The 27616-nt window shown below is 41.0% G+C and overlaps 1 long non-coding RNA gene across 2 annotated transcripts in view; it reads left to right on the forward strand.

The window, feature by feature from the left end:
* The window catches only part of LOC103170483, an 88961-nt gene that overhangs the window by 2216 nt on the left and 59129 nt on the right, over positions 1–27616 (forward strand). Inside the window, exon 3 of one of the 2 annotated variants that reach the window (XR_486208.3) lies at positions 7344–7465. The exons of the other annotated variant lie outside the window; for it this stretch is intronic. This is a non-coding gene — a long non-coding RNA (uncharacterized LOC103170483). Of the gene's footprint in view, positions 1–7343; positions 7466–27616 lie in introns of those variants that run through there. 2 annotated transcript variants of the gene reach the window in all.

Raw genomic sequence — 27616 nt, forward strand, 5'->3', positions numbered from 1 at the left:
GTGTCTACCCCAGCGCTTAGAACGGTGCTCGGCACATAGTAAGCACTTAACAAATACCAACATTAAAACTGGGAATATAAGGAGGCAAAATTGGAAGCAGAGACAGGCCTGATATAATAATGTTGGTATTTGTTAAGCGCTTACTATGTGCCGAGCACTGTTCTAAGTGCTGGGGTAGACATAGGGGAATCAGGTTGTCCCACGTGGGGCTCACAGTCTTAATCCCCATTTTACAGATGAGGGAACTGAGGCACAGAGAAGTTAAGTGACTTGCCCACAGTCACACAGCCAAGTGGCAGAGCTGGGATTCGAACTCATGAACCCTGACTCCAAAGCCCGTGCTCTTTCCACTGCACCACGCTGCTTCTCACTATGAGACCAACTCATTAGTGAGTTGATCACTCTTCAGCTGCCAACCATTCTCATGCATTGATAAAAAGTAGTAGTGTGGCCTAGTGGATAGAGCTTGGACCTGGGTTTTAATCTGGCTCCATCACTTGCCTGCTGTGACCTTAAAGTGAATCACTTAACTTCTCTGTGCCTCAGTTCCCTTGTCTGCAACAGGTTGTCATCTTCCTATTTAGACTTTGATCCTCATATAGGACTATCTTGTATCTAGTTCAGTGCTTGGCACATAGTAAGTGCTTAACAAATATCACTATTATTATTATAGGACTTATATCAGTTGTATAACTCTTGCAAATGGAGGTCAGCTCTCTCATTTCTATAAGGTTTTATAGATAAAGATACTGTGAGAAAGCTCTGTCAGAAAGCATGAATATGGGGGAAATCTTGTCTCATCAGTAGAACCTCTTTCATCAACATAGTACTTCTATGTTTGGGGGAGGTGGGGGAAAAAGAAATCTCAATCTACACTTGACAGAAAGATATAACCAAAACTATATGATTAAAAGATAGAAGTCAGAGCCAAGATGGAAAGAGGTACTTCCCAGTCTGTGAAATCAGGATCAAATGCAGCTGATGTTCCTTCAATTACAATCGGGAATCATAATCACTGAATCAAGACCAATATTCTTAACTAGCCTCCCATTCTTTCTTGACCCAAGCAGAGGCAATTACCCTCCAGTCAAACCAGATGAACTTTAGTATTTAGAATAATGAAAGTCAAGAAAAGAGAGAACATGGACATGTCCAGATTCTTTGACAAGCTCAAATACCATACAAGCTAATGACTTGTCTCAGTGTAAAGTAAATCCACCGACTGGAGGGTGGCTGATCCAATTCCACTCACCCTCTGAATTTTCTGCTGCAAGCCTTTAGTATAAGATGAAATATCAGAAGAACACTGAATAGTTGATGGAAGAAAATCATATGGGACACTGTCCCTGTTCCACATGGGGCTCACAGTCTAAGAGGGAGGAAGAACACTAAGGTGAGAATTCCCCCTCTCCCCTAGACTGAGATCGTTGTGAGCAGGGATTTTTCACTGTTTATTGTTGTATTGTACTTTCCCAAGTGCTTAGTACAGTCCTCTGCTCCCAGTAAGTGATTAATAAATACAATTGAGTGAGCAAACAATTTATTCCCATTTCACTGATGAGGAAAGGTGAGGTTAAGTGACGTGCCCAAGGTTACACAGCAGGAAAATGGCGAGGCCAGCATTTGAACACAGATTCCCTGACTCCAGGTTTCAAGCTCTTTCTACTAGGCCACAATGTCAGATGCTTTTTATTCACTAAATAGATATATTTGTATTTTATCTATCCTCTTCTCTTGCAACATTTCTTCTAAACACAGGTCCCCTGCTGTAATAAGTGTGGTAGTTATTATTAATAGTAATTATATTTATTAAGCACTTACTATGTGCTAAGCACTGAAGTTGATACAAGGTAATCACTTTGTCCCATGTGGGGCTCAGTCTTAATCCCCATTTTACAGAGTAGGTAACTGAGGCACAGAGAGAGGTAGCTTGCCCAAGGTCTCACAGCAGACAAGTGGCAGAGCTGGGATTAGAACTCATGTCATCTGACTCCCAAACCTGTGTGTGTTCCACTAAACCATGCTGCTTCCCTGCAAGTTAAATGTTTACTATTGTCAAGCACAGTACTAAGCACTGGGAAAGAGACAAATTAATTAGGTTGGACACAGTTCTTGTCCCTTATTGGGCTTACAGTCTAAGTAGGAGGGAGAACAGGTACTGAATCAACATTTTATGGATGAGGAAACTGGAAATGCAGAGAAGTAAACTGATTTGTCCAAGATCACACAACAGGGAAATGGCAGGACCAGAATTAGAACTCTGGTACTATGACTTTCAGGCCCATGATCTTTCAACTAGGTCATGCTGCTTCACAGAGTGAATATCCATTTCTAAAATCCAACACTTTATCCCTGGAGAGAATAAAGTGATTTAAAGCCTTGAGTGGATGAAAGGGCTTCAATCCCAGCACTGAGGACGGGAGGCCTGACCTCCAGCTCCATCTATCTCCTCTCGCTCACCGGCTTCATCCAAAAAGAAAATAGTGTACTAGTCATTGTACTAGTCAAATTAACAAGGCTCAAAAATGCAGGTTCAATCAATACTATTTATTGAATGCTTACTCTGTACAGAGTACTGTACTAAGTGCTTGGAGAAAGTACAACAGAGTTGATGGATATATCCCTCTCCACAGGGACTTTACAGCCTATCTCCCAGAAAAATCCTCTATTCCCTCTGGAGGTTTAATATTCGCTTATCTAACCCAACTAGCACAACAAGGATCTGTTCTTACTTGTAAATAATGTGGGAAGGGGTGTTTATCCCTTAATCGTCTTTTTCAAGGGGAATTGCACCCATGGGTTGGACTTCATTGTCAGTAGCATTATCTTTGTAAGTGAAGGACTGCTCTCTTTGCCCCTGAGAGCTACCCTTAACCTGTGCATTTATAACACTTTTTCAGCTCTTGTGACTCTCTTTCTGTGTTTGTGTGCGTGTGTATGTGTATGCCATTAGCTTTCTGAGATCATCTCAGCAGAGTAGCTGAGGGTTCCACATCCAGCCTGTCTGGAAACTGGTCTGAGATTTTGTTTCAATAATCCCAGCCTTTGAATTCATTCTTTAGTTCTCTCATTCTCTCTCCATTCATGTTGTTGCAATCTATAAAAGATTCTACTTTCCTTTTCTAATTTGAACTGACCTGTTAGATTCATTCCATTCTGCATATACAATGGAGCAGCTTGGCTTAGCTGAAAGAACATAAGCTTGGGAATCAGAGGTCATGGATTCTAATTATGCCTCTGCCTCTTGTCTTCTGTATGACTTTGGGCAAGTCACTTAACTTTTCTGTGCCTCAGTTACCTCATCTGTAAAATGGGGACTGACTGTGAGCTCCACATGGGACAACCTGATTACCTTGTATCTACCCCAGCACTTAAAACAGTGCTTGACACATAGTGTTTAACAAATGTCATTATTATTATTATATATGAGTCCCTTTCTGGATCTGTTTGTCTGTGTGGCCAAAGGAGCAGTCCAAAGAAAATCATGGTTGAGAATAATTGAGATTAGACCTGCTCTGACCTGAAGCCAAGATGAGTTTTAATATGGAGGTCTTAATATGTTTCTTTGTGAAAATTTTCTAGGCTGAAGCTTGTAAAAAGAACCTTCAGCTCTTTGGACCCAAAAAGAGCCTGAAAAATCAAGGAGATGCTGTTCTTGAGACTAATTCTCTCCTCTGACTAGGAGACAATGAGGCATTTTCAGTTTAGAAGATGCAATAGAGGACTAAATTGGGAGGGAAGGGAAATGAAACCCCTCAGTGCACAACATAAGGGTGTTATACAACATCCTGACCCCAAGATAGAGGCACAGTACTGTTCAGGGCCATGGCAGAAGCAGAAATTGGTCAGTGAGACATCATTGCTCTGCTGTCCAGCAACTTTCCTAATGCATTTAAGAAATGTTAATGGGAGAGGGAGTATGTAACAGCTGTCATTCAGACTGATTCTCCATTGAAATAATACCCATCTGCTTCAAATGTATAATAAAGGAAGTGGGGGTAGTGGAGGGAGGTTGTCTTTATCCCATTTCCCCAGGTGCATTGCTGTACCTGCAGAAACCTCAAACTATTTGAACTCAATTTAAAAAAAAAAAAGGTATTTGTGTGCTGGTCACTGTACTAAGCTGTGGGATAGATACAAGATAATCAGACTGAATACAGTCCATCTGCCATGTTGGGTTCATGGTTTCAATCTGCATTTTATAGATGAGGTAACTGAGGCATAGAGAAGTTCAGTAACTTCCCCAAGGTCACAGTAGACCAGTGGTGGAGACAGGATTTAGAAACCTGGTTCTCTGATTCCCCAGGCCTGGGCACTTTCCTTTTTTGATAGTCAAATAAGTATTTTGATGTAGGACATGTTTGGAAGACTCTTCTTCAAGATGGGTGGCAAGGTCGTTCTTAGGGAAAGTAGCTGTGCAATGTGGATAATGGATTTATATTTTCAAGCTCTTGCTTTTGACTTTAGTAGCTGAAGACAAAAGGCTTTGTTTTACTCTCCAGCCTTTCACAGTGGATCTTGTGGGCTGACAATTGCTGTGGTCAGCATAAAGAATAATTGCTCTAGGCCCGTTGAAAGTTCAAGAAAGAAATTTTTTCATCCTGTCAGTCACTGAGTAATTAAACTTCACAATTAACAGCAAATGCAAGCAAGGCAGCATGCAGAAAACACCCTCTAAATTGAGCTTACGGTTGTTTGCCCTTTCAGCCACCTGTGCTGTCGGTGACAACCCAAACCAGGACTGAGTCTGCTTATGACAGTGAGCCTCAGACCTTTTTGAAAATCTAAAGGCTTCAAGTTTCACCATGCAACCAATCTTCCCCCACAATCCCTCCTGATACCTGATCAGAAGCCTCACCTCAAGGGTAGAAGTTTGTTTGGCGTGAACAGGCCTTTTTAAATCACAAATCCTGTCAGTTTGGGGACAGTCAGATAATTGTTTCTGGAGTGAGAGATTACAGAACAATAATAAGATGTGGCTCCTATACTGAAGGATCAATTCATCAGTAATACTGAGTACTTACTCTGTACTAAGTGCATGGATGAGTGCTATCTAGTTGGGGAGATGCAGCAAGCACAGAATTACGGTAAAATCCTCTAGAAGGTAAACTCACTGTAGAAAGGGAACACGTGGTGGTAAACTCCTCCCAAGCACTTAGTTCAAAGCTCTAACACAGTAATGATAATAATAGCTGTATTTGTTAAGCACTTACTATGTGCCAGGTACAGCACTAAGCACTGGGGTAGATACAAGGTTGGACACGGTCCCTGCCCCACATAGGGCTCCCAGTCTTAATCCTTATTTTACAGATGAGGCAACTGAGGCACAGAGAAGTTAAGTGACTTGCCCAAGTTTACACAGCAGACAAGTGACTGATCCAGAATTAGAACCCAGGTCCTTCTGACTCCCAGGTCTGTTCTCTATACTATGCCACGCTGCTAAGCACTAAAATACCGATGATTAATAAAGTGCAAGTTATAGAAACAGAACACAATTTACAGCTTCTGGAGTCAGGTGGGACTAATCTAGCAAATTTTTGGAGGTATTTTTTTTCAGGGGCGGTGGAGTCAGCTGTCCAAGCAGTAGACTCTATCTTTTGTGAAGTGAGCTGGACAGCACTGTCTATCAGGGAAAACTGACCTCGTAAACCAGGCCACAGATGGAAATCAAGCTGCAGCCAAGAAAAGAGCAATTCTTTTCAAGCAAAAACTTCAAGAGGATTGTGAGACAAAGGAGGCGAGCCAAATTTAAGGCCATGTGTTGTAGGCAGGGGAGCACAACAGAAGCACACCTTTGGACATATGTGGTGTGGGAAGTACTGTCAGTCCTGCTTTAGCAGTCACATTTAGGTCCATGGGTAAATAAGCACGCCAATAAATATGATTTGAATGAACAAACTCACCAACACCAACAGAGTTCTTTGTGAGCAAAGGGATTGTCTGCCAACTCTGTCGTATGCTCCTAAATTCTTAGTACAGTGGTCTGCTCACAGTAAGTGCTCAAATACCATTCATTGATCATCTTTGACTCCAAAGGACAACTATAGACATTACACCCAACATAGACTGAAGATTTCATTGATCTTTCCTCAATTATGTAAGTTCATTCAATCATATTAAGTGCTCACTGTGTGCAGAGCACTGTACTAAGTGCTTGGGAATGTACAGTACAACCAAAAAAAAGAGCTACCCCTTGGATAATGAGGGTCAGAAATGCCCCTATTTCAGCTAGTACATCTTTAATAGGTCAGGGCATCATTTTCATGTAGGGAGTAGCTGCTCTGGAGATATGTAGCTCTCCATTCAATCAATGACATGCCTTCATACACCTTTGTATGAGATCTGATTGTACATGCCAAGCCCTAAATACAGTGCTCTGCACATAGTTAAGTGCTCAATAAATACTATTGAATGAATGAATTTGCCTACTCTTTGCAGAGCACTTTACTAAGTGTTTGGGAGAGTACAATACAACAGATTTGTTAGACACATTCCCTGCTCATTCTCCTGCCATTCTCTTTCACACTTCATCTCTCTGCAAGGGCAGGTTTAGAACTACCAAGGTGTCACAGTCCCAAAGGAGAAATGGGAATTGCAGCTAAGCATGGCTTTTTCAGGAAGGTGGATGGAGACCCACTGTGTTGGGCCAAGCCAGCATTTTGGGATGTTCATCCCTAGTGAGTGATGCTACCTGTTTTTTGGTTGTTTTTTTTTAACCCCCATTAAACCATTTGCTGTCCATCATCTTTCTTCAGATGACTACCCACATTGCTTTGTGGGCAGAGAACATTTCCATCAACTTTGTTATCCTCTACCAAGAACTTAGTACAGTCCTCTGCACACAATAAGCACTCAATAAATACAATTTATTCCAGCATTATCTTGACTAGACTGGGGAAGATTGTGCCTATTCCCTGTTATTCGAAGAATGAAAACAGTAACATTCCATAGTTCAGTCCTCAATTTACAAAGCTTGTGCTTGCTCTGGCCCAAGAGATAATAGGCATAGCCAAACCTTATTTTTAATTAGCACCGAATGGCTTTTTTCACCAATGTTATCAATATAAAGACCCTTTCCATTTTCCAAAAAGGATGCATCAGTGTATTTAGCACTTATTCAGTGCAGAGCTCCAAAATAAGCATTTGGGAGAGTATTATGCAACCAAGTTGGCAAATATGTTCCTGGCCCCCAGTGAGCTTAAAGTCTAGTAGGGGAGATGGAAATTAATATAAATAATTCAGTGGCAGAGCTTTGTGATGTGATGTTAAGAATAGGGCAAAAATAGTAATCTGTTGTAGAAATTCAACAACATTTTAGCTTAGTTTCAATTCTGCCTCTGCAGGGATGACTGAGACCCTGAGAGATGGCAGGATCAGGACCAGATCTACAGTTCCACTTGCTTGAGATGGCCATTGGGCCCTGGGATCTATCTAAGATGAATGACAGTAATAAGCCAGTTCTTAAAAAAAGGTATTTAAAACTGAAACTGCAAGACTTTTTTTCTGAATTTAGATGTTGTGCTCATTTCCCTACTGGTTTCTCTAAGCGTGGGGGTGGTAGGACTCCTATAATGACCTACATTAGTTGTGCCTGTGACAGGAAGTGAGATGTCTCTCGGAAATGATCCCCCTTGAGGTCTCCAATGTTGTGTCCCATCCCACTACATCCTGGGAGGCCACTATCCTGGCAACCCCTGAATCAACAAGGACAAGCACTTAGTACAGTGCTCTGCACATGGTAAGTGCTCAATAAATACTACTCAATGAATGACAAATGTCTCTCTATTCATCTATTATCCTCTGAGGACATTGATCCAATTTCCAGTTTCCTATCGTGCTTGCTTTGGATTAATGAGATGACACCTGTAGGTTTTTTTTTTCACAGAGACATTAGGTGAAACAGAAAACAGTGACAACTTTAGGTTTTAAAAATATCAAAATCTAATTTTGGTTTTCCCTTGTCCAAGATGTCTACAGAGGCCCACTGTGTGTCTAGCTCAAAATAATCATTGCAGTTTTAAAAATAAAAAGAGGTCCAAAAAGCTTATGGCAAACTAGTCCCTCTCAGAGGCTATCTAGGTATAGTGATGTTCAATTACATGAATATTCAGTGAAGCCTTGATGGATTGCCTTTGAGTATTTCTAATTATCTCTAATTAGATTTACAAAGCCTCCCCTGTGCATACTTCAATAATTCAGACTTTCTGCTTGTCACTTTTTTGTTCAGGCCAATTTGCTGCATTTCATTATTAGAGTATTTCTTGGCTGAGGGAAGATGGGAACCTGGCCCTAGAGCAAGTTTACAAACCTGCTCTCTTCCCTAGGGTCTTGACAGAATAAAAGCTCATTTTAGCTTTTTGGATATACAAAGTATCCTGCCCTTTTTAAGGGGTTCCATGAAAAATAACTTTTCTTCAGAAAAATTCCCTAAGGCCAAGGAGGGAATTTGTGGCAAGTCCTTTCTCACTTTTGTTAACCTGAGAATCATTTTCTTTTTCAAATGCACGTTACCCTTGTGTTCTGGATTTTATCCGTGGATTAGAGTGGAGATAATTATCCTACCACAAGTTTTCAGAGTTTATGTTCATTTTCCATGCATTATAAAGGCAAATTTGGCTTCAACATATTATGCAATGTCTCCTCTTTTTCCACAAATTGTTTCTTATTTCAGGTCAAGCTGCTGTCTGTCATTCTACTATTTCATATTTTAGACTATTCTTTCTTGTTTAAAACAACCAAAAATTAAATTTATAGACACCCCCACACAAGGATAATTTTGCATAGCTCATTAGCTGAAGCCCGTCTGGCTGCCTGACTCTCATTATAAATCAGAATGACTTGAAACCAGATGAGGTTTTTCTAGTCTAAAAGAAGTGATGGCTTTTCCTTGAAGGAAGCTGTGGCTACAGAACATGTAGAATTAGGTAAAAATACAAAGCAATGCAGTAATCACAGAAATAGCCCAGTAGAACTTGTCTCTAAGAAATTCTTCAGTGCCAGACACAACTTTGAGAAAATCCAGGCACCCAGACCCACTTTGGGAGAGTCATTTTTCTAGGAGGCTTGTAGTAGGTAGATAAATGTTGATTCTGTTCCCCACATGGTTAATGGAAACTTAATTTGAAGGTAATAAAGTTTTCTTTAAGATTTTGTATCTTTCTCTTACAGTATTATCATTACTATTATTATTTTATTTGCTAAATGCCAAGCATTGTTCTAAGCACTGGTGTAGATATAAAATAGTAATAATGATGATGGTATTTAAGTACTTACTATGTGCCAAGCACTGTTTTAAGCACTGGGGTAGATTACAGGTTCATCCCACATGGGGCTCATACTTTTAATCCCCATTTTACACATGAGGTAGCTGAGGCACAGAGAAGTTAAGTGACATGCTCAAGGTCACACAGCAGACAAGTAGAGGTGGGATTAGAACCCACATCCTCTGACCCCCAAGCCTGAGCTCTTTCCAGTAAGTCATGTTGCTTCTCAAATAATTGTCAGACTGATTTCCTGTCCTATAGGGGGCTCACAATCTGGGGCGGGGGGAGTGCAGTCATTGAACCCCCCATTTTACAGGTGAGGAAACTGAGGCACAGAGAAGTTGTGATGTGCTCAAGAACACACAGCAATAAAGTGATAGAGCCAGGATTAGAACCAAGGTCCGCTGATTTCCAGGCTCGGGATCTTTCCACAAGGCCAGGCTGCTTCCCCTCTGTGAGATCGGTGTGCTGTGTGGATGTCAAAATGCAAATAACATAACAGTGGATGGTTGGGATGCATCAGCAGAAAGACCAGTCACCTTGATGTGTAGGAATCAAAAAAGGGGTAACTCTCTTGCAGAAGAGGAAAAGGGATGGTTGGCCATGGATGGCTCTCATTAGCCACATTTGTATACCCAAATCCAAACCTCACCAGTGATAGCATCATTTTCTAACCCAGAATATTCAGAGCAAAAAATGTAATCTTCATTAGCTTTGGTGGCTACCAAGCTAAATCCTTTGATTCTGTTAAAATTAAACTGCTTGCTAAATTGAAGGAACGATCACCCCGTGGACCCAGTGGCAAAGGAGGTTGTTTCTCCCTCTGTCATGCAGATTAGGTTCACCTGTGACCATCCAGCAAATCTAATGCACCTGCGTATGGTCTGCCCTTGTGTTGGCAGGTGGTTGTGGATGCTTTAAATCAATTAGGAACCTCTGGATCCTTGAAAACTATGTAAGAGGAAAAACTAGGGGTTTTCAGGTGGGATAAGAGCAGTATGGACATCCAATATTCCCTGCTTTTAAAAGTGATCTTGAAATGCTGTTTGGGTCACATTTCAACAAGGAGATGGAGTTTCCCATCAAAAAAGAGAAGAGCTCCCACCTTTTGCATCAGTGTCACCTGAGATGTGTGTGGATACCAATGTAAGAACAACATGCAGGGGAATCAATTCATTATATTTAAGACCTTTCTCTGCCCACTGAAGGTGCTCAGTAAATAGTGAAGCAGTGTTTCAAGTGAGAGTGTGCACAGCTACTGAATTCCAAATGATTGATCTATCCTCACTGGAAAGATCTTTGCTTTATAAGAAGATGAGGAGTTCTTTTCAGAGAAAGCAAGCTTAAACAGCTTTTCTGGGGACTCTAGCTTTACTTCTCCTCCTACTTCTGTCCACCTTCTCCATTCCTCAGCCCTGAACACCCCCCTTCCTTGGCTGAAGGATAAAAATGTTAACATTCTCTAAAAGGGAACATTTAGTTCTATTGTATCTGGGCCTGAATGGAAATAGTAGAACTCAGGAGGGATCAGTTTTTCTAGGAAGTTTCAGTATATCTAAAAAAAATTTGGAAAAGCATTTAAACTTCTAGACGCTGCTTCCCCGAACAGTCTTTGAGCTATGAAAGGCATGTTGCTCCTTACTAATGAGTCACATAAATCTTGATTTAACATCAGCAGTGTAGGAGATGAGAGGCATCCTGCTATGACTGTTGGGACCACTCTATATGTGCAAAGGAGAGTTCTAAATGCTGAGGTAGAATGTAAAGAGATTGGGCATAGCACCAATCCCACATGGAGCTCACAGTCTAAAGTGGAGGGAGAACAGGTATTTTATCCCCATTTTCCAAATAAGGAAATAAAATCATAGAGAAGTTGTGACTTTCCCAAGGTGAAGCGGAAGAAGCAAGATTAGAACACAAGTCTTATGATTCCTAGGCTATTGTTCTTTACCCTAGGCAACACCGCTTCTATAAACAGCAGTGCTTTATTCCTTCACTGATACATGAGAAGTTTGCGCATCATCAAAAAGCAGGATTATTGTCCATAAAGGTTCATTTCCTTAAAGAAACCACATCTATATTTTACTTTATTTGGATAAATTTGTATTTCACTTTATCTGCATTTTTATTTTACAATTTCTCTTAATTCTGTGGATCTGGAATTGAAATAAAGCAATAACCTCTGTCCCCTTCAGAAAGTATCTGTCAGTTTCAGTTTGTATCATTAAGGGACATTTATGATCTGGTGCCTGGTGGTGGTGGTGGTGATAATATTGATGCAGTCTTCCATCAGGGATGAGGTTTTGTCCGGGGGGCTTTAGTACTGAGAATCTGTTCAGAACATCTGATTAAAGGGCCAGTGGCTTGTATAGTGTCATTTGCTCTTCCTTGTCCTTTCTAGTCATGTTCTCCAAGGGGCATGAGTTGCAGGTAGCAAGTAGGTGGATACGGGTGCTGCACAGTAAGATGTGCATGTGTGGTCTGCCACGTTAGTCAGCTACATGCAGAATCAGGGTTAGAATTCAGTACCTTTCCCACATGGGGCTCACAGTCTAAGTAGGAGGGAGAGCAGGGAGTTTAATCCCCATTTTATAGTTGGGGAAACTGAGGCAAAGATAAATTAAGTGACCTGCCCAAGGTCACACAGCAAAGCAATTGGCAGAACTGGAATTAAAACCTAGGCCCATGCTCTTTCTACGAGGCAAAGCTGCTTTTGGCCAAGCTTATCCAGTTCTCCATAGAATCCTGAGTTACAGAGATAATCTTGTCCGTCCTCTCTGAATCAGAGGATTGTCTATATCACTCATGACAGATGATAGCCTATCATTTTTTTTGTTTTTAGATTCCCCAGAAGTAGCAATTCCACTGTCTCCTTTGGTAACCTGTTCCAAAAGGAATCGTTCTTCCTTATGTCTAACCAAACTCTTTCTTGCTGCAATTTGTGCCCATCGCCTCTGTGGAAAAGCAGAAGCAGTGTGGCTTAGTGGCAAGAGCCCTGGTTTGGGAGTCAGAAGTTGTGGGTTCTAACCCTGGCTCCACCACTTGTCAGCTGTGTGACTTTGGGCAAGTCACTTGACATCTCTGGGCCTCAGTTACCTCATCTGTAAAATGGGGATTTAACATTGCGAGCCCCACGAGGGACAATCTGATAACCTTGTAGCTAACCCTGTGCTTAGAACAGTGCTCAGCACAAAGTAAGCACTTAACAAATACCAGTATTAATTAATTAAATGGAAAATAGCATAATAATGTTAAATATTGAAAGTTTAAAGTTTGAAAAGACCCTACTCTTTGTCAGAGAATATATCTCAGAAGTTTTCCAGACTTGAGACTATCCCTGGCATTGCAGAATTGAAAGTTTTGAAACATTTTAGAAAATAATCCTTCACAGGTTACTTTCTCCCATATTTGGATTTTGAAGGGCTCCTTGACACTACATATCTCCGTTTAAATCTTACCTATTGCTTTTCATTCTAAACACGTTTTAGAGTGTGTAATCAGATCTCATCATCTTTAATTCTTCGCTTTCCACTGAACCCTGGAAAGAAAGAAGATTTCAGTAAGGAATCTAATTGACACATCACTATGGTTCTAGTGTCTGTTCTTCTGCATGCTTGATTGCTTCCACTCTTTTAATCTCTGGAACCTGTTTCGATAGACTTCTATCTTTTCATGGCAATGTATTTTAAATATTTCATTCGATTTTGAGATTTAATGAAATGAATGGGATTTAGATTAGTAACAAACATCATTGTGAGAAAATGATCTTTTCAGGTCCTCTGTTACCTGGGGCCACTTGATATTCAGCTGCATCTCTGCTCTTTGGCAGTTAGGCACCAAAGTCATATATACGTCAAACAGAAGGCCCCAGGAAAGGTACTTTCCCCTTGGGTGCTCTCTGTTTTCTGCCTCTACTTTCTTGCTAAATACTATAATCCATCCTCTACTTAAAATTTCATTCAAGTAGGCTTAGGCTGAATAGCAAGCAGACCTTTTTTCTCTTGGAAGAATGAGTTCTCTTCTGAAGATTAAGGGACAGAAAGTTGCATTTTCCTGTTGTTATAGACCATTAACAGAGGAGTCAGTGGCAATGTCAAACTCACTATCTATACCTCACTGTTACCTCTCCCCAGAACACACACACACTCACTTTCCATTTCTATCCATCAGGAGCCAAAATGAAAACTTTGAAAAGGAAAACATGCTTTAGTTCCAGGAATACAATAGCTTTTACATGTCCACCCTGGAGCATTATCCCCTCTGAAAACTCTCCCAATTTGTGATGATGATTGAATAAAATGAGCTATTTCCTTTTTCAACTCTTCTCTCATTTTATATGAATTTTTACCCTAAGCCTCCAGTGCTTCGAGGGCAGGCAGCTTTCAAGGGCATTTCTTTTCATCTTTTTAAAGGATTCATCTTTGCCCCTATCAGTGAATAGACACACACATTCTTCTGTCCAATGTGTGAACTTGTGATTCTTGAGTGCATCTACAAAGTTCCTTATTTTTATCTTAGTAACTTTTGCTTCAAATCTTCTTTGACCTCCTGAGCTATATTGAACATATATCAAACACATTTTCTGTCCTGACAGACAACACAATAAGTTGACATGCTTTTCACATCACACCTGCAAAGTTTGTACCATTGTTCAGATTCTGCATGTATCTGTTCAATTTTATGGTTTATTTTTATAAATGCAATCTCTTTCCTCATTGACGAGGGGAAAGCTCATGGACATTTCTTCCAAATCAAGATCTTTTGGGGGAAAAACTTAGATTAGAGATATTTTACTTTGATAGGCATCAAAATGATCTCAATTCATTGTATCAGGGAGAGTTCTTAGGAACAGAAGCTCTGGAATTGGATATGATTGGCTAAGCACTGGAATCAATCAGTGGTTTTTACTGAGCACTTACCCTGGGAAGAGCACTGTACTAAGCATTTGTGAGAGTACAATATAACAGAGTTGGTAGACACGTTCCCTGTCTCTAAGGAGTTTACAATCTAGCACGTGAGCACTAAAACAACTCCAGATATGTCAATAAATAAATAACAATAACTCCTCTAGTTTTAGTAACTTCAACCAGCCTGAAATCTGTTTATTAATAATAATAATAATAATAATGTTGGTATTTGTTAAGCGCTTACTATGTGCAGAGCACTGTTCTAAGCGCTGGGGTAGACACAGGGGAATCAAGTTGTCCCACGTGGGGCTCACAGTCTTAATCCCCATTTTACAGATGAGGTAACTGAGGCACAGAGAAGTTAAGTGACTTGCCCACAGTCACACAGCTGACAAGTGGCAGAGCCAATATTCGAACCCATGATCTCTGACTCCAAAGCCCGGGCTCTTTCCTCTGAGCCACGCTGCTCAGAATACATTCAGGTCATGGAACAAATGACCAACCAGAAAAGTAAAATCATAATATTAAAGAATAAAATATCTCTACACCATTTAATAGTATACCATGCTTATATGAGTTTGGAATATTCTTCTGAAATTCCAGTGCTTCTTGATTTCCTTACCAGGTATTAATACTTGGTATACATATATACCAAAATACATATAATATTTTAATGTCTGTCTCCCCATCTAGACTGTAAGCTTCTTTTGGCAGGGATTGCCCAATACCAATTCCATTACATTGTACTATACTAAACGTTTAATACAAGGCTCTGCACACAGTGCTCAATAAATAAAATTGATTAATTATGTGGCATCGAGGCATCAAGTTCCTGTGCTTTTTGAAACAACTTTTACATCCCCTGGTGCTGGGATTTTATTAAGTCCTTCATCTTCCCCTCCAAATCTTTTTCTCCATCTAACTTCCTTATCATAGTACCATCATTCTCCCCATTTCTCAAGCTGGTAACTTTAGCATCATCTTTAACTCTAACTCATCCCTCTCTTTCAATCCCCATAACTAGTCTGTCACCAAACTGTGTTGTTTCTTCTTCCCTGACATTTTCAGGATCTACACCTTCCTTCCCATCCCAACAATCACCATTCTGGTCCAGGCACTTGTCATATCTGGGCTTAAGTATTGCACCATCAGCCTCCTCACCATCTAAGTCACTCTCCTGTCTCCTTTCGATGCTTCTTTCTGCTGCTCAGATCATTTTTCTAAAATGATGTTCTCAACCCATCTGCCCATTCCTCAAAAACTTTCATTTTCCAATTCCTCTCTGCCTCAAGCAGGAACTCCTGATGATTGATTTTAAGGCAACCAATCAGATCCATGCTTTTCTCCTCCTATACCTTATTTTATAATCTCCTTTCCTCTCAACTTACTCACTTTGCTTCATTTTCGTGTCTCTGGCTACCAACCTCTAGCTCACCCCAATCTGTCCTGTCTGGAACTCCCTCCCTCTCTGTTCGTATTCTATAGTCCACAGCTTTCCCCATCTTCAAAGCCCTTCTGAAATCATCTCTTCTTTGGGAGGTCTGCCCTGATTAATTTTAAGTCTATCCAGGTTATATCCCCCATCTCCCACACCAGCACTTTGGTGCCACATAGGCCACATACACAAACCCCTTCATGACTTATGTGCATATGTCATATACTCTATCACTTCCTCCTGTCTGTAATTTACCACAATGACTGCCTCCCCTGCTATCTTGTAAACTCTTAGAGGGCAGGGATTATATCTGTTAATTCTGTTAATTAATCAACAACAATAATAATAATTAAGTGCTTACTATTTACCAAGCACTGTACTCAGCTCTAGGGTGGATACGAGTAAATCGAGTTGGACACATTCCCAGTCCCATGTGGGGCTCACAGTCTCAATCCCCATTTTACAGATGAGGTAACTGAGGCAAAGAGAAGTGAAGTGGCTTGCCCAATGTCACACATCAGACAAGTGGTGGAGCCAGGATTCGAATCCATGACTTTCTAACTCCAGGCCCGTACTCTAATAATAATAATAATAATGTTGGTATTTGTTAAGCGCTTACTATATGCCGAGCACTGTTCTAAGCGCTGGGGTAGACACAGGGGAATCAGGTTGTCCCACGTGGGGCTCACAGTCTTAATCCCCATTTTACAGATGAGGTAACTGAGGCACAGAGAAGTCAAGTGACTTGCCCAAAGTCACACAGCTGACAAGTGGCCAAGCCGGGATTCGAACCCATGAACTCTGACTCCAAAGCCCGTGCTCTTTTCCACTGAGCCACGCTGCTTCTCTCTATCCGCTACACCATACTGCTTCTCATAAGTTGTACTCTTAAGTACATAACAGAGTGCTTTGCACAGAGTACATTATAAATACAATTGGTTGATTATTAGGTAAGCAGATTGGGGACACTGGGTGGGGTGATGCTTAAAGCCTGAAGATGCTTGGTTCTCCTCTGCCTTGTGGCTTTTAGTGGGTAAGAAGGGGAATCGATGGGAGAAGAGGAAATATTAGCTAGACAACAAAATTAAGACTGAAAAAAAAGAAGCCATCAAAAACAGGATTGTTTCTCCTGGAGTCTTATTTTTGTTCTTTCTCAATGGGTGCTATAGGGAAGTCAGGAAAAATCTTAGGATAGATTTAAGTATTCATATTTCATTTCATTCTTCTTACTGAGTGAATGACTTCCAATATGCAAACATCACACTTTAACAATTTAGTCATATTTGGATTTTTCAGAATTCAAACGTATTTCTTCATGAGCAAAAATAGCATGCCACTTCCAGAAAAGAAGTGTGAATATACACATCACAGAAACATCTTTGACATCAAATAGCTTTTTTTCGATATTTGTTCTGAGGGATAATGTAAGATTGAAGATTCAGTGATGAGCCCCCAGATGTAAGAATGAATGGAAAAATAAATGGGATAAGCACAGACTATTTGAAGAAAATATAGAGCAATACAAGGACTCTGAGACCAGAAAGTTTATCCCTTTTCCACTATTTTGGGTGTTTTCATTATTTAGACTTTTTTTAAAGTTAGGAAAATATCACATTTAATTCCAGCAAAAACAAACTCTGCTCTGCCAGTGCAAGACCTGACTTGTCTTTTTAATTTAGAAGTGATAAATTGGTCCATTCATCAAATTCCTATAAACTCAAATTCACATCTAAATCAAAAGTCCTTTTAAATGAAACACCTCTGGGAAGAAGTATCTGGAGAGATGCTGAGAAATAAGGATTTCTGCTAATTACGTGCTTAGCACTCCCTCATATAAGACCTTAGGTAGTTGGACTGTTCACTCTCCCATGTTTATTTTTTATCCGTCTCTTATGGAAATATTGAGGAAATCAAGTTGAATTTGCATGTAATGGTGAGTTTGCACAATCCTTCACCTCTTCTCCAGTGGAGAATGAGGACTGTTTTAATTAGGTGTGCCCAATGAAATTTCCTCTATAGACATTGATTTCTTGGAGCAATTTGATTTTGATGTGATTTGTGGAGCTCAAAGTGGGTTGGTAGAGATACTTCGTCTCCGTTATGCCTAGAATCTAATGGACTTGTTTTCCATTTCTATAAAAAGTCCTGTAGTGATTCTGAGACTTCTCTGGACATTCAGTGAGTGCTCATCACCTATCAATTAAGGATGACAATATGGAAAGTCTTGGTCAGAACATGTCAAGTGGTTCTCATTATTGCTCAGGCATGCTTCTAGAGTGTTTCTTTCATTTCCTCTGAAGGCTGTTCTAGTGGATGAACCAACTTCCAGAACTTCATTTCCTCTATTTCACCAACTATTCACTTTTCTCAGAAGTTAACATAACCAAAAGAAGGGAAAATTATCATATTGGAAACTGTATGGGGCAGAAAGTCGGGAGAACTGCATTCTGATCCCAGCTCTGTCACTGACCTTCTGAAACACCTTGGACTAGACATTTAACCTCTCAGTTTCCTCATCTGTTAAACAGGGATAAAATCCCTGTTATCTCTCCTTATATCTAGTGCTCTATGGAGCAGGGATTGTATTTTTTTTTTTGCTATCTGCTATCCCAGTCTTGCCCAGTGCTTGAGATCCAGTACGTGATTAATAAATATCATTAATTATTATTCACTTTGGAAAGTTGACAGGGATGCCAAACACTTCATATTCAAACTATTTTTTAACAAATTCATTAAACTTGTTTCTTAGCTCCCCTTTCTGCAGATGGAAACAATAAGGCAGCAAGACTGTCACCATATTATGCCCTGGTGGAGAATATTTTGAGACTGATAGTATTAAGCTTCTAATATGGAGCTTAACGCAGAGTTGTCTCTTTTTTTTATTTGGTATTCTTTTCACTGCTGTTGCCTGTGAGTGTTGGTTCTGGTATGCAGTGGGGTAGCAGAAACAGTAATAGAACAGACTACATGAAAATGCCAGATGTCCACTACCTTATCTTTTCCACTCCAGTTGACTATGTCATTGTTTCCAAGAGTGATCCTGGACGTGTGTGTGATTTGTAGCTCACAGAATAATCAATATCCTATCATTTGGGGTTAATGCATTTTTGATATAAGGGACTCTTCTCTGCCCTTTGACAGCTATGTGAATTGTGTTATTTGTAGAGTCATTCATCGATGGAGTTCAGGCTGATGCTACTGAACAAATGAAGGTGGCTTGTCTGGGGCAAAAAAAAAATGGCTTCCCTTTTAGAAAGAGATATGTTATTATGTTTCCCCCGATCCATGAAATTGGTGGAGATGCAGAACAAACAAAAATCTAAAGTAGCAGAATCTCTAGCTAGCTCAAGGTTGTGACCCTCCTACAGGGGTATGTTCTATTTTCCCCTTACCCATAGAGAGATCTGGGAACTCTAAATAGGCAGATAAACACAAGCAAAGATAATCATTAATTACATAATTAGACTTCTGCAATGAATGGCACTGTACCGATCTTAAATGGTCTTCAGAGGTATTTGTACACATAAAATATTGCCGTAAGTCCTGGTTTGCTCTCAGGTGAGGGAGAGAGTGTGTGGGGGGCTGGGTGTGAGAAAACAGGAGCCCCTCGAGTGAAGAGAAGCATCTGAATAGCCACATGTATTTCTGGGGCAGTATTACAACAATTCATAAATAAGTAATGAATGAATTTGGTCTGTAAAATCACTCCTGTCACACTCGTTAACTGTCCCACATTTTACAAGTTTCCCAAGGTCACCCAGAAAGCAGGTCCAGGGCAAGAGCCCTTAGTTTTCCCTCACTACCCTGCAGCTTGATTAGAAGTGTACTGATAGGGCCAACTTTATGTTGAACCGATGGTGGTTCTCTTTCTCCATGAGATCAAGACTTTTGTCTGTCCTGCTGTTTGTGTTGGTGTCAGAAACGTTTCTCAAACTTCCTATGATTTTGATTTTACATTAGCAGTAAACTCTTACGTTTCTCAGAGGAATCTTACTGGGAACAGGATCTAAGCAACTTCTAGTTTTGTCCGGGGGGGGGTGTCACTCAGTTACTGTGTGTGCAAACCATCACCCTTCTCTGCACCCTGCCTAGAGATTTCTCTCAATGCTCACTCCAGCCAATCTCTGGAGCCCTGGGCTCCCATAAAAGAGGGAGATGGAAGACAATGACAGATAAGACCAATGTGCAAACAAGGGTAGCATGATGGAGGACATTCCTGTCAGATGCTCTTTGTGTCTATCATCTTGCTGATCCTTACAGGAGTAAGGGGAGCAGATGGCTGTTCGGGGTTTCAATGAAAAGTAGACTTTAAGAAAGAACCATATAGCCTTAAAACATCATATTAAGATTAAAATAGAGCCGAATGGATTCAGATATTTCCTGAGAATGTATTTATGCATGTGACCTCGGCATTGGCATATGAAGCGTGAGACCTAGTGGAAAGAGAACAGAACTGGCAGTCAGGACACTTGAATTCTAACCCTGGCTCAACTACTTGCCTACTGTGTGGGCTTGAACGAATCACTTAATTCCTCTGTGCTTCAGTTTCCTGGTCTGTAAAATGGGGATTTAATACCTGTTCCACCTCCCTTCTAAACTGTGAGCTGCATGTTGGAACGGGACTGACACTGCCTGACCTGATTATCCTGTGTCTATCTCAGTGCTTAGTACAGTGCTTGGCACATAGCAAGTGCTTAATAAATATTGTAATTATTATTCTGTGGATGGGACTAATATGAGAAAGTGGTTGTGCCCATTTCTATTTTACACCAATCCGGTGGTCACCAGATCAAAAAAAAAGTCCCAACCACAATTAAATAACAGATTAGCTGGGTGCTTAGAGGCTCTTTCAAAGACACAGATGGTGGGAATGTATGCCTCTTTAAGGGTGTAATATTACTTTTTCTTACCAGGCTCCCTCCTTCCTTTCGCCCATATTGCAGCATCACCTTCCAATTGGCCTCTGAATACTCTTTAACATCCCTAATTCCTTGAGGCTCTTTTCCAGTCCTTTGAGTGATTTAGGTGGATTTCAAGGTGTAACCTGCAGCATTTAGCATGCCTCAACTGCATTTGACAGAAAAGGACAGGGGATTTTTCCCTTGAGTTCTGGGTTCACTTAGTTTTAGCTTTGTGTCAGTGATTAACAGAACCTTCAAAATCTAGTAATAATTAGTCCTTCGAGTCCTTTTCCTTTCCCCATTTGAGGAGGAAGCAATTTCTGTCTAAAATCCCAAAGCCTTTAGAAGAGAACGCAGTGCCTTCCCCCAAATCACCACATTTTCATACTCTCATTTCTTCTGAAAGGGCAGTTCAGTCGCAATGTATTCTTCTACTTATCACATTTTGATCTAAAATGAGAAGGGGAAAAAAAAAACACGGATAATTAGCTGTTCCCTGGTGTTTAACAATCTCAGAGTGGAAAATTCTTTACTTTGCTGATTGGTTTTCCTGAAAGCTGCTTCTGCCGCTCTTCTCCCAAAGGACTTTACTGAGGAAGTTTCTCATCCTAAAGGTTGAATTTCAAGTCTGAACTACCTGACATGGTTTCTGATTTTCCCCAAACACACTTCCAGCCATCACAGTTGAAAAAGCAAGATGAAAAATGACAGTAACTTGGTTTATCCATTTCTGCCCTCTTTCCCCTCTGCCCAAACCTTTAATAATAATAATAGTATTTAAGTGCTTACTATGTGCCAAGCACTGTTCTAATCACTGGAATAGATACAAGGTTATCAGGTTGTCCCACTTGAGGCGCACAGTCTTAATCCCCATTTTACAGATGAGGTAGCTAAGGCACAGAGCAGTTAGGTGACTTGCCCAAAGTCACACAGCTGACAAGTGGCAAAGCTGGGATTAGAACCCACAATCTCTGACTCCGAAGCCTGTGCTCTTTCCTCTTAGCAACACTAAACCATGCTGCTTTGCTTCCCCTCCAGCTGTGGAAGCCTTCTCACTATCCCTACACTTGGCTTTCCCTGAGCATGGCATTCTCCCTAACTGAAATATTCCCTTCATACTGCCTCTTTCCTAAACATGCCCTTCTCCTTCACAACTCTACTAAAAACCCACTTCCTCCATTCAGCCCTCCCTGATTTAATAATAATAATAATGTTGGTATTTGTTAAGCGCTTACTATGTGCCGAGCACTGTTCTAAGCACTGGGGTAGACATAGAGGAATCAGGTTGTCCCACGTGGGGCTCACAGTCTTAATCCCCATTTTACAGATGAGGGAACTGAGGCACGGAGAAGTTAAGTGACTTGCCCACAGTCACACAGCCGACAAGTGGCAGAGCTGGGATTCGAACTCATGAGCCCTGACTCATTCATTCATTCAATAGTATTTATTGAGCGCTTACTATGTGCAGAGCACTGTACTAAGCGCTTGGGATGAACAAGTCGGCAACAGATAGAGACAGTCCCTGCCATTTGACGGGCTTACAGTCTAATTGGGGGAGACGGACAGACGAGAACAATGGCAATAAACAGCGTCAAGGGGAAGAACATCTCGTAAAAACAATGGCAACTAAATAGAATCAAGGCGATGTACAATTCATTAACAAAATAAATAGGGTAACGAAAATATATACAGTTGAGCGGACGAGTACAGTGCTGTGGGGATGGGAAGGGAGAGGTGGTGGAGGAGCAGAGGGAAAAGGGGAAAATGAGGCTTTAGCTGCGGAGAGGTAAAGGGGGGATGGCAGAGGGAGTAGAGGGGGAAGAGGAGCTCAGTCTGGGAAGGCCTCTTGGAGGAGGTGATTTTTAAGTAAGGTTTTGAAGAGGGAAAGAGAATCAGTTTGGCGGAGGTGAGGAGGGAGGGCGTTCCAGGACTCCAAAGCCCGTGCTCTTTCCACTGAGCCACGCTGCTTCTCCTTTCAATCACTCAGTAATGCTTAGCACGCACGCACAACATGCACATATAAGTACAAAAAAATACAGATGGGAGTATGTGTTAAATATATGTTTTTCTGTCATTTATCATTATTTAATGGTATTTGTTAAATGCTTACTATGTGTGCTAGTCACTGAACTAAGTGCTAGGATAGATACAAGGTAATCAGGTTGGAGACAGTCCCTTTTCAAAATGGGGCTTACAGTCTTAATTCCCATTTTGGAGATGAGGTAATTTAGGCACAGAGAAGTTGAATGACTTGCCCAAGGTCACACAGCAGACAAGTGGCAGAGCTTGGATTAGAACCCATATCTTTCTGTCTCCCAGGCCTGCTCTATCCACTAGGCGAGACTGCTTTCCACACTGTTTCATGTCTCCCCTTTTATGTTTGTTCTAGCTACCCTATCAAATTTCAAGTTTCTAAAGCAAGAGGTGTGTCTAATTCTTTTGTAACTTTTCAAAATGTCTTCACAGGGCCAAGCACATATTGCGCTTACTTCACTACCTATTAAGTAAAGACTTATAAATAATTTTCAGAAATTGGAAGCCTGAAAAAGATGTTTTTGACTGTAATAACAATTATCATGCACTGTACTGAGCATCGCGGTAGATACAAGATAATTAGGTCCAACAAAGAATCTGAACCACGTGATACTCACAGTTTTAGGAGAAGGTAGAACAGATATTGAATCCCATTTTGCAGATGAGGAAACTGAGGTGCAGAGAAGTTGAGACTTGTCCAACATCACATGGCAAGCAGTTGGTGGAGCTGGAATTAGAACCCAGGACTTCTGAGTCTCAGGCCATGCCCTTTCCACTAGGCCACACTGCTTCTTATCCTTAAACCCTATAACCTCCCAACAACTCCTTGGATCCTTGATAGGTATCATTGTTCAATAGTATTTATTGAGCACTTACTATGTGCAGAGCACTGTACTAAGCGCTTGGAATGTACAAATCGGTAACAGAGACAGTCCCTGCCCTTTGACGGGCTTACAGTCCAATCAGGGGAGAATCATGAGGAATGGATTCTTGCTGTCTTTTAATATTCCTATGTATTTTAATATTCCTTTGTATGTTCAGGTCCCCCCCTCAGGGTTGCACCTGGAGAGTTTTCAGTACACTACCAGTCTTGAATACATAAAGGAGAGTCAAGCAGAGGCCTGTCCATTCCATGCCTAGCTTGAGCAATGGCTAGAGAGTGGAAGGCAATCTGCTACAAGTCGTAACTCATCCCTGCTGTGCAGCAGTGTAATGGGAGAGAGTTGAAGGCAGAGATTCAAATTGACTGCGAGGAAGGAGGCAATTGTAAACCACTTCTGTATTTTTACCAAGAAAACTCTATGGATATACTACCGGAATGATGGCAGGTGGAGGTGGGGTGTTCTGGCAGAAAAGTGTCCATGGTGTCGCTAAGGGTCGGAGAAGACTTGACAGCGTAAGATAAGACAAGAATATTCAGGTTGTTGCCCAGCTCTTAGAACTCTGGTTTCACATGGCTACTCTACAATAGGTCGACAACACGGCTTCCAACCCCAAAGTCTTACAAGTTCACTTTTTCTTGCATTTGAAGGCCATTAGCAATTCATCTGAAATAGGTGGCAGTTTGAGATTGTTGAGTGTCAGGGTGATTTCTGCTGGGGAATAACTCCTGGGAACAGTGACCTTGCATTCAACCAGACTTGAGTATAAAAGGCTTTGCAGCCAGACAAGCCATCTCCTGAGGGGACACTAGCAGCCTTTGGGCTCCTCTTAAACATTATTGCCGCCAAAAAGAATCATCCAGGATGACAAACGGTGTTTACTGAGCCTTGGTTTTTCCAATAGGCCCTAGCCAGCTGGCTTGGAAGCTGCTGAAATCCCCTCAAGTAGTAGGAGTGGGGAGGTTGATGCAAAAAGGAGGGGTGGACATTGTGACCCCAGGGCTCAGGAAAATACACTCATCTAGGATCCTCACCCTATTATCAGCCCCCACAATGGGAGGGTAACTGGGTTACCGATTAAGCCTCTTCTTGTCCTATTTCCATGATGATCTAGTTCTACATCAGTCCAATTTCTATATTGATCAATTTAGAGTCATTTTACAAACTTAGATGAAGGTCTTTGGTCTTTCTTTTTTTTTTCCATTCTCTGTCTTTTCCTGGGTCTTCTCTCCCATTACCTCACTTCCTTAATATCTGATCCTTTCCGAATGCTGCCTTGCTTCAGCAAAGAACACATTTAGGTAGTTACTGAATGCTATTTTGCATCTCTTATCAACAGCCTTGAGTTGAGTTAGCATCGAAGGATCTAATTCCAAGAACTGTTCAATCAAAACTTCCCAATGACGTGGTCAGATTTATTCCTTAATGGACCTGTGCAATTGCAGTGACTTCTCCACTGACATCAGGTCTCTCCATCCCTGCTTACCCTGTGCTTTACTGAGGGCCAAGTCTTGAATTTTGTGTGTGTGTTTACTTGAATGTATAACACAAACGGAAACATAGCAGCAGGTGTGTCCTTAGCCTGAGAAAAGTTCAGAAGCCCAACGCGAAATGTCAAAACTGAAGCTGGGGGCTGAGTCAAAAGTACTGAGTAGTAATGGTAATGACATTTACTTAGGAGTTCTCATGACCTGTTTCTATGCTGATCTCATCTGTCTAAGCCTCTCTCTTCTGAGGACAAATATCAGAAGTCTAAGACATTTAATTTAAATGGGAAATGCTTTCACACCATTCTCTAAAATCTATTTTGTGTAGAAAAACTGGGTTAAATGGAATGAGGCTCTTTGTGGCATTGGTGATTGTCCACTTTCCTCTGGACAATCCATTAGGACCAGGCCTATTGTTGAATGAAGCTCTCTGTGTTGGATACTACAGAGGGAACCATGAGTTATTAATGAGGCACATTCATGCTGACTCAGCCATTTTAGACTTCCTTTTTTGGGATTTAGGTTTTCTTTGTTTTTGCCCAAAATCACCACTCCGATTACTGATCACAACTTTCAGGTTTTAAAATGCGTTTAATTCATTCATGGCAAATTGCTAGGTTCCCCTCTTCTTAGGATAGATGACCTCCTTCTTAGGATAGATGGAGGATGGATTGAAACTTACTTCTTTGGCATGTTCTCATGGTATTTAGACCTGTGACCTACACATAATAAGCACTCACTGGTTCATATGATTAAGTCCAATTCTCCTTCTGCTCAAGCAGGGTCTTGGGTAGATGAAGCTAAGTGAGAAAAGTGCAGTAATAATGTTGATCCTCTTCACATTTCGAAGGGTCCTAGAGTTGTATTCCCTACCTGTTAGCCAGGGTGCAACAGTGTGGCTTGGTAACCTCTCAGGCTTCCTCTGGCAAACCTTGGTGCCACCATATTTGAGTGGGTGATACAAATGCAGGTGCCCTCCCAGAAAATGCTTACAAGTGCTCAGGGAGTTACCCCAAACCTCATCCCTAAGTCTCTCTCTCGCAACTGGGTATTAGAGGGCAGAAGGACATTTTGTAAGCTTCTCTCTATCTCTGAGTTGAGACTACCTGGGAATAAAAATGGCTGGGAAAGGTATTTTTGACACAAGGTTGCTATAGCTATTTGATAAATGGATTCTACTGAGATGAGAGAGAATTAATGTAGCTTCACGAAGTGCTTAATGAACTCCCATGGAGAAAATTCCTCATTGGGAGAAGCCAGTCCTATATGAATCACAGTCCCCACCCTTAGTCTCCATTATATTTTCTTATTAATGGAGCATTAAAGAACTATTTTATCTTCTGGGTTTTTTATGCCTCTGAGAAAAAAAAGACCTATGTAAAAATCTTTAATTGACTAGTTCTTTCCAATTCACCCTCAACTTGCATTCTTCACCTTTCTTTGCTCACCCTTTTCCACTTTTTTAGTTCTCACTTCCCATTTAGCAAAGGATATTTTGCAGAAATATTCCATGCTATTTCTTCTTTTCAAACTGCCCCCAGGGTCACCTTGATAACCCAACCAACTCCATGATGTGCCTGCTCCACTTTGATGCTTTCTTTTCATGCAAAATCTCTAATTGTGGTAGCACTTCATATATGGGTAAGCAGTCTGATGGAGGATACCAGAAATTCATCTCCAAGTTAAGCAGTGACAGTCAAAAACCCTGCTTTTTATGACATTTATTAAACTCTATGTGCCAGGCACTGTACTAAGCGCTTGGTTCAGGTACAACACAATCAGATTGGACACAGTCCATGTCCCACATGTCTCACAGTCTTAATTCCCATTTTACAGATGAGGTAACTGAAGCACGAAGAAGTTAAGTGGCTTGGCCTAGGTCACATAGCAGACAAGTGGGGAACAGGGATTAGAACTCAGGTCCTCTGACTCCCAGGTCTGTGCTCTTAACACTAGGCCACGCAGCTTCTAGTGACCAGCTTTCAACCAAGGTTAGTAGAAGGAAATGAAAGAAATGCAAGTTGTGCTGCGTTCTTAGCTTTGACATTTTCAACCCCAGTCAGTGCACCATCTATAAAGAAAGGGCTCCAGGACAGTTTTTATGAGCCTCTCAAGTCAGTCAGCAGGACCATAAAGAGAGATCTCAGGCTGTTCCCCACTGATGCCTGTCCAGTTACCTCTCAGTGTTTATGTAAATCTCTAGAAATTAAAAAATTTACATCTATCTTGGATGCCTTTAGCTATCTTTTATATGTTTATTTTTGCCTGTCACTTGTGACATATGTTTATGTGAACATCTGTGTACTGGTGTCCATCCTGTCTCTTCCAGTCTAAGATAAAATTATATACATTATAATACAATATAATATACTAAATTCAGATATGAAATTGCCCGTGGAATACAAAACTTGCTATCCTGCTGCCATGAAGGCCACCTAAGAGAAGCAGCATGGTCTGGTGGATAGAGCATGGGCCTGAGATTGCGAAGGACCTGAGTTCTAATCCTGGCTCTGTCACTTGACTGCTGTGTGACCTTGGGCAACTCACTTCACTTCTCTGTGCCTCATCTATGACATGGGGATTAAGGCTGTGAACCCTATGTGGAGCAAAGACTGCGTCCAATCCAATTACCTTGCAACTACTCCAGATCTTAGGTTATTTCTTAAGCACTTACTACGTCCTAGGCATTGTACTCTTATTATTATTGT

The sequence above is a fragment of the Ornithorhynchus anatinus genome, chromosome 8 (genome assembly GCF_004115215.2).
Source record: "Ornithorhynchus anatinus isolate Pmale09 chromosome 8, mOrnAna1.pri.v4, whole genome shotgun sequence".
NCBI classification, from domain to species: Eukaryota; Metazoa; Chordata; class Mammalia; order Monotremata; family Ornithorhynchidae; genus Ornithorhynchus; species Ornithorhynchus anatinus.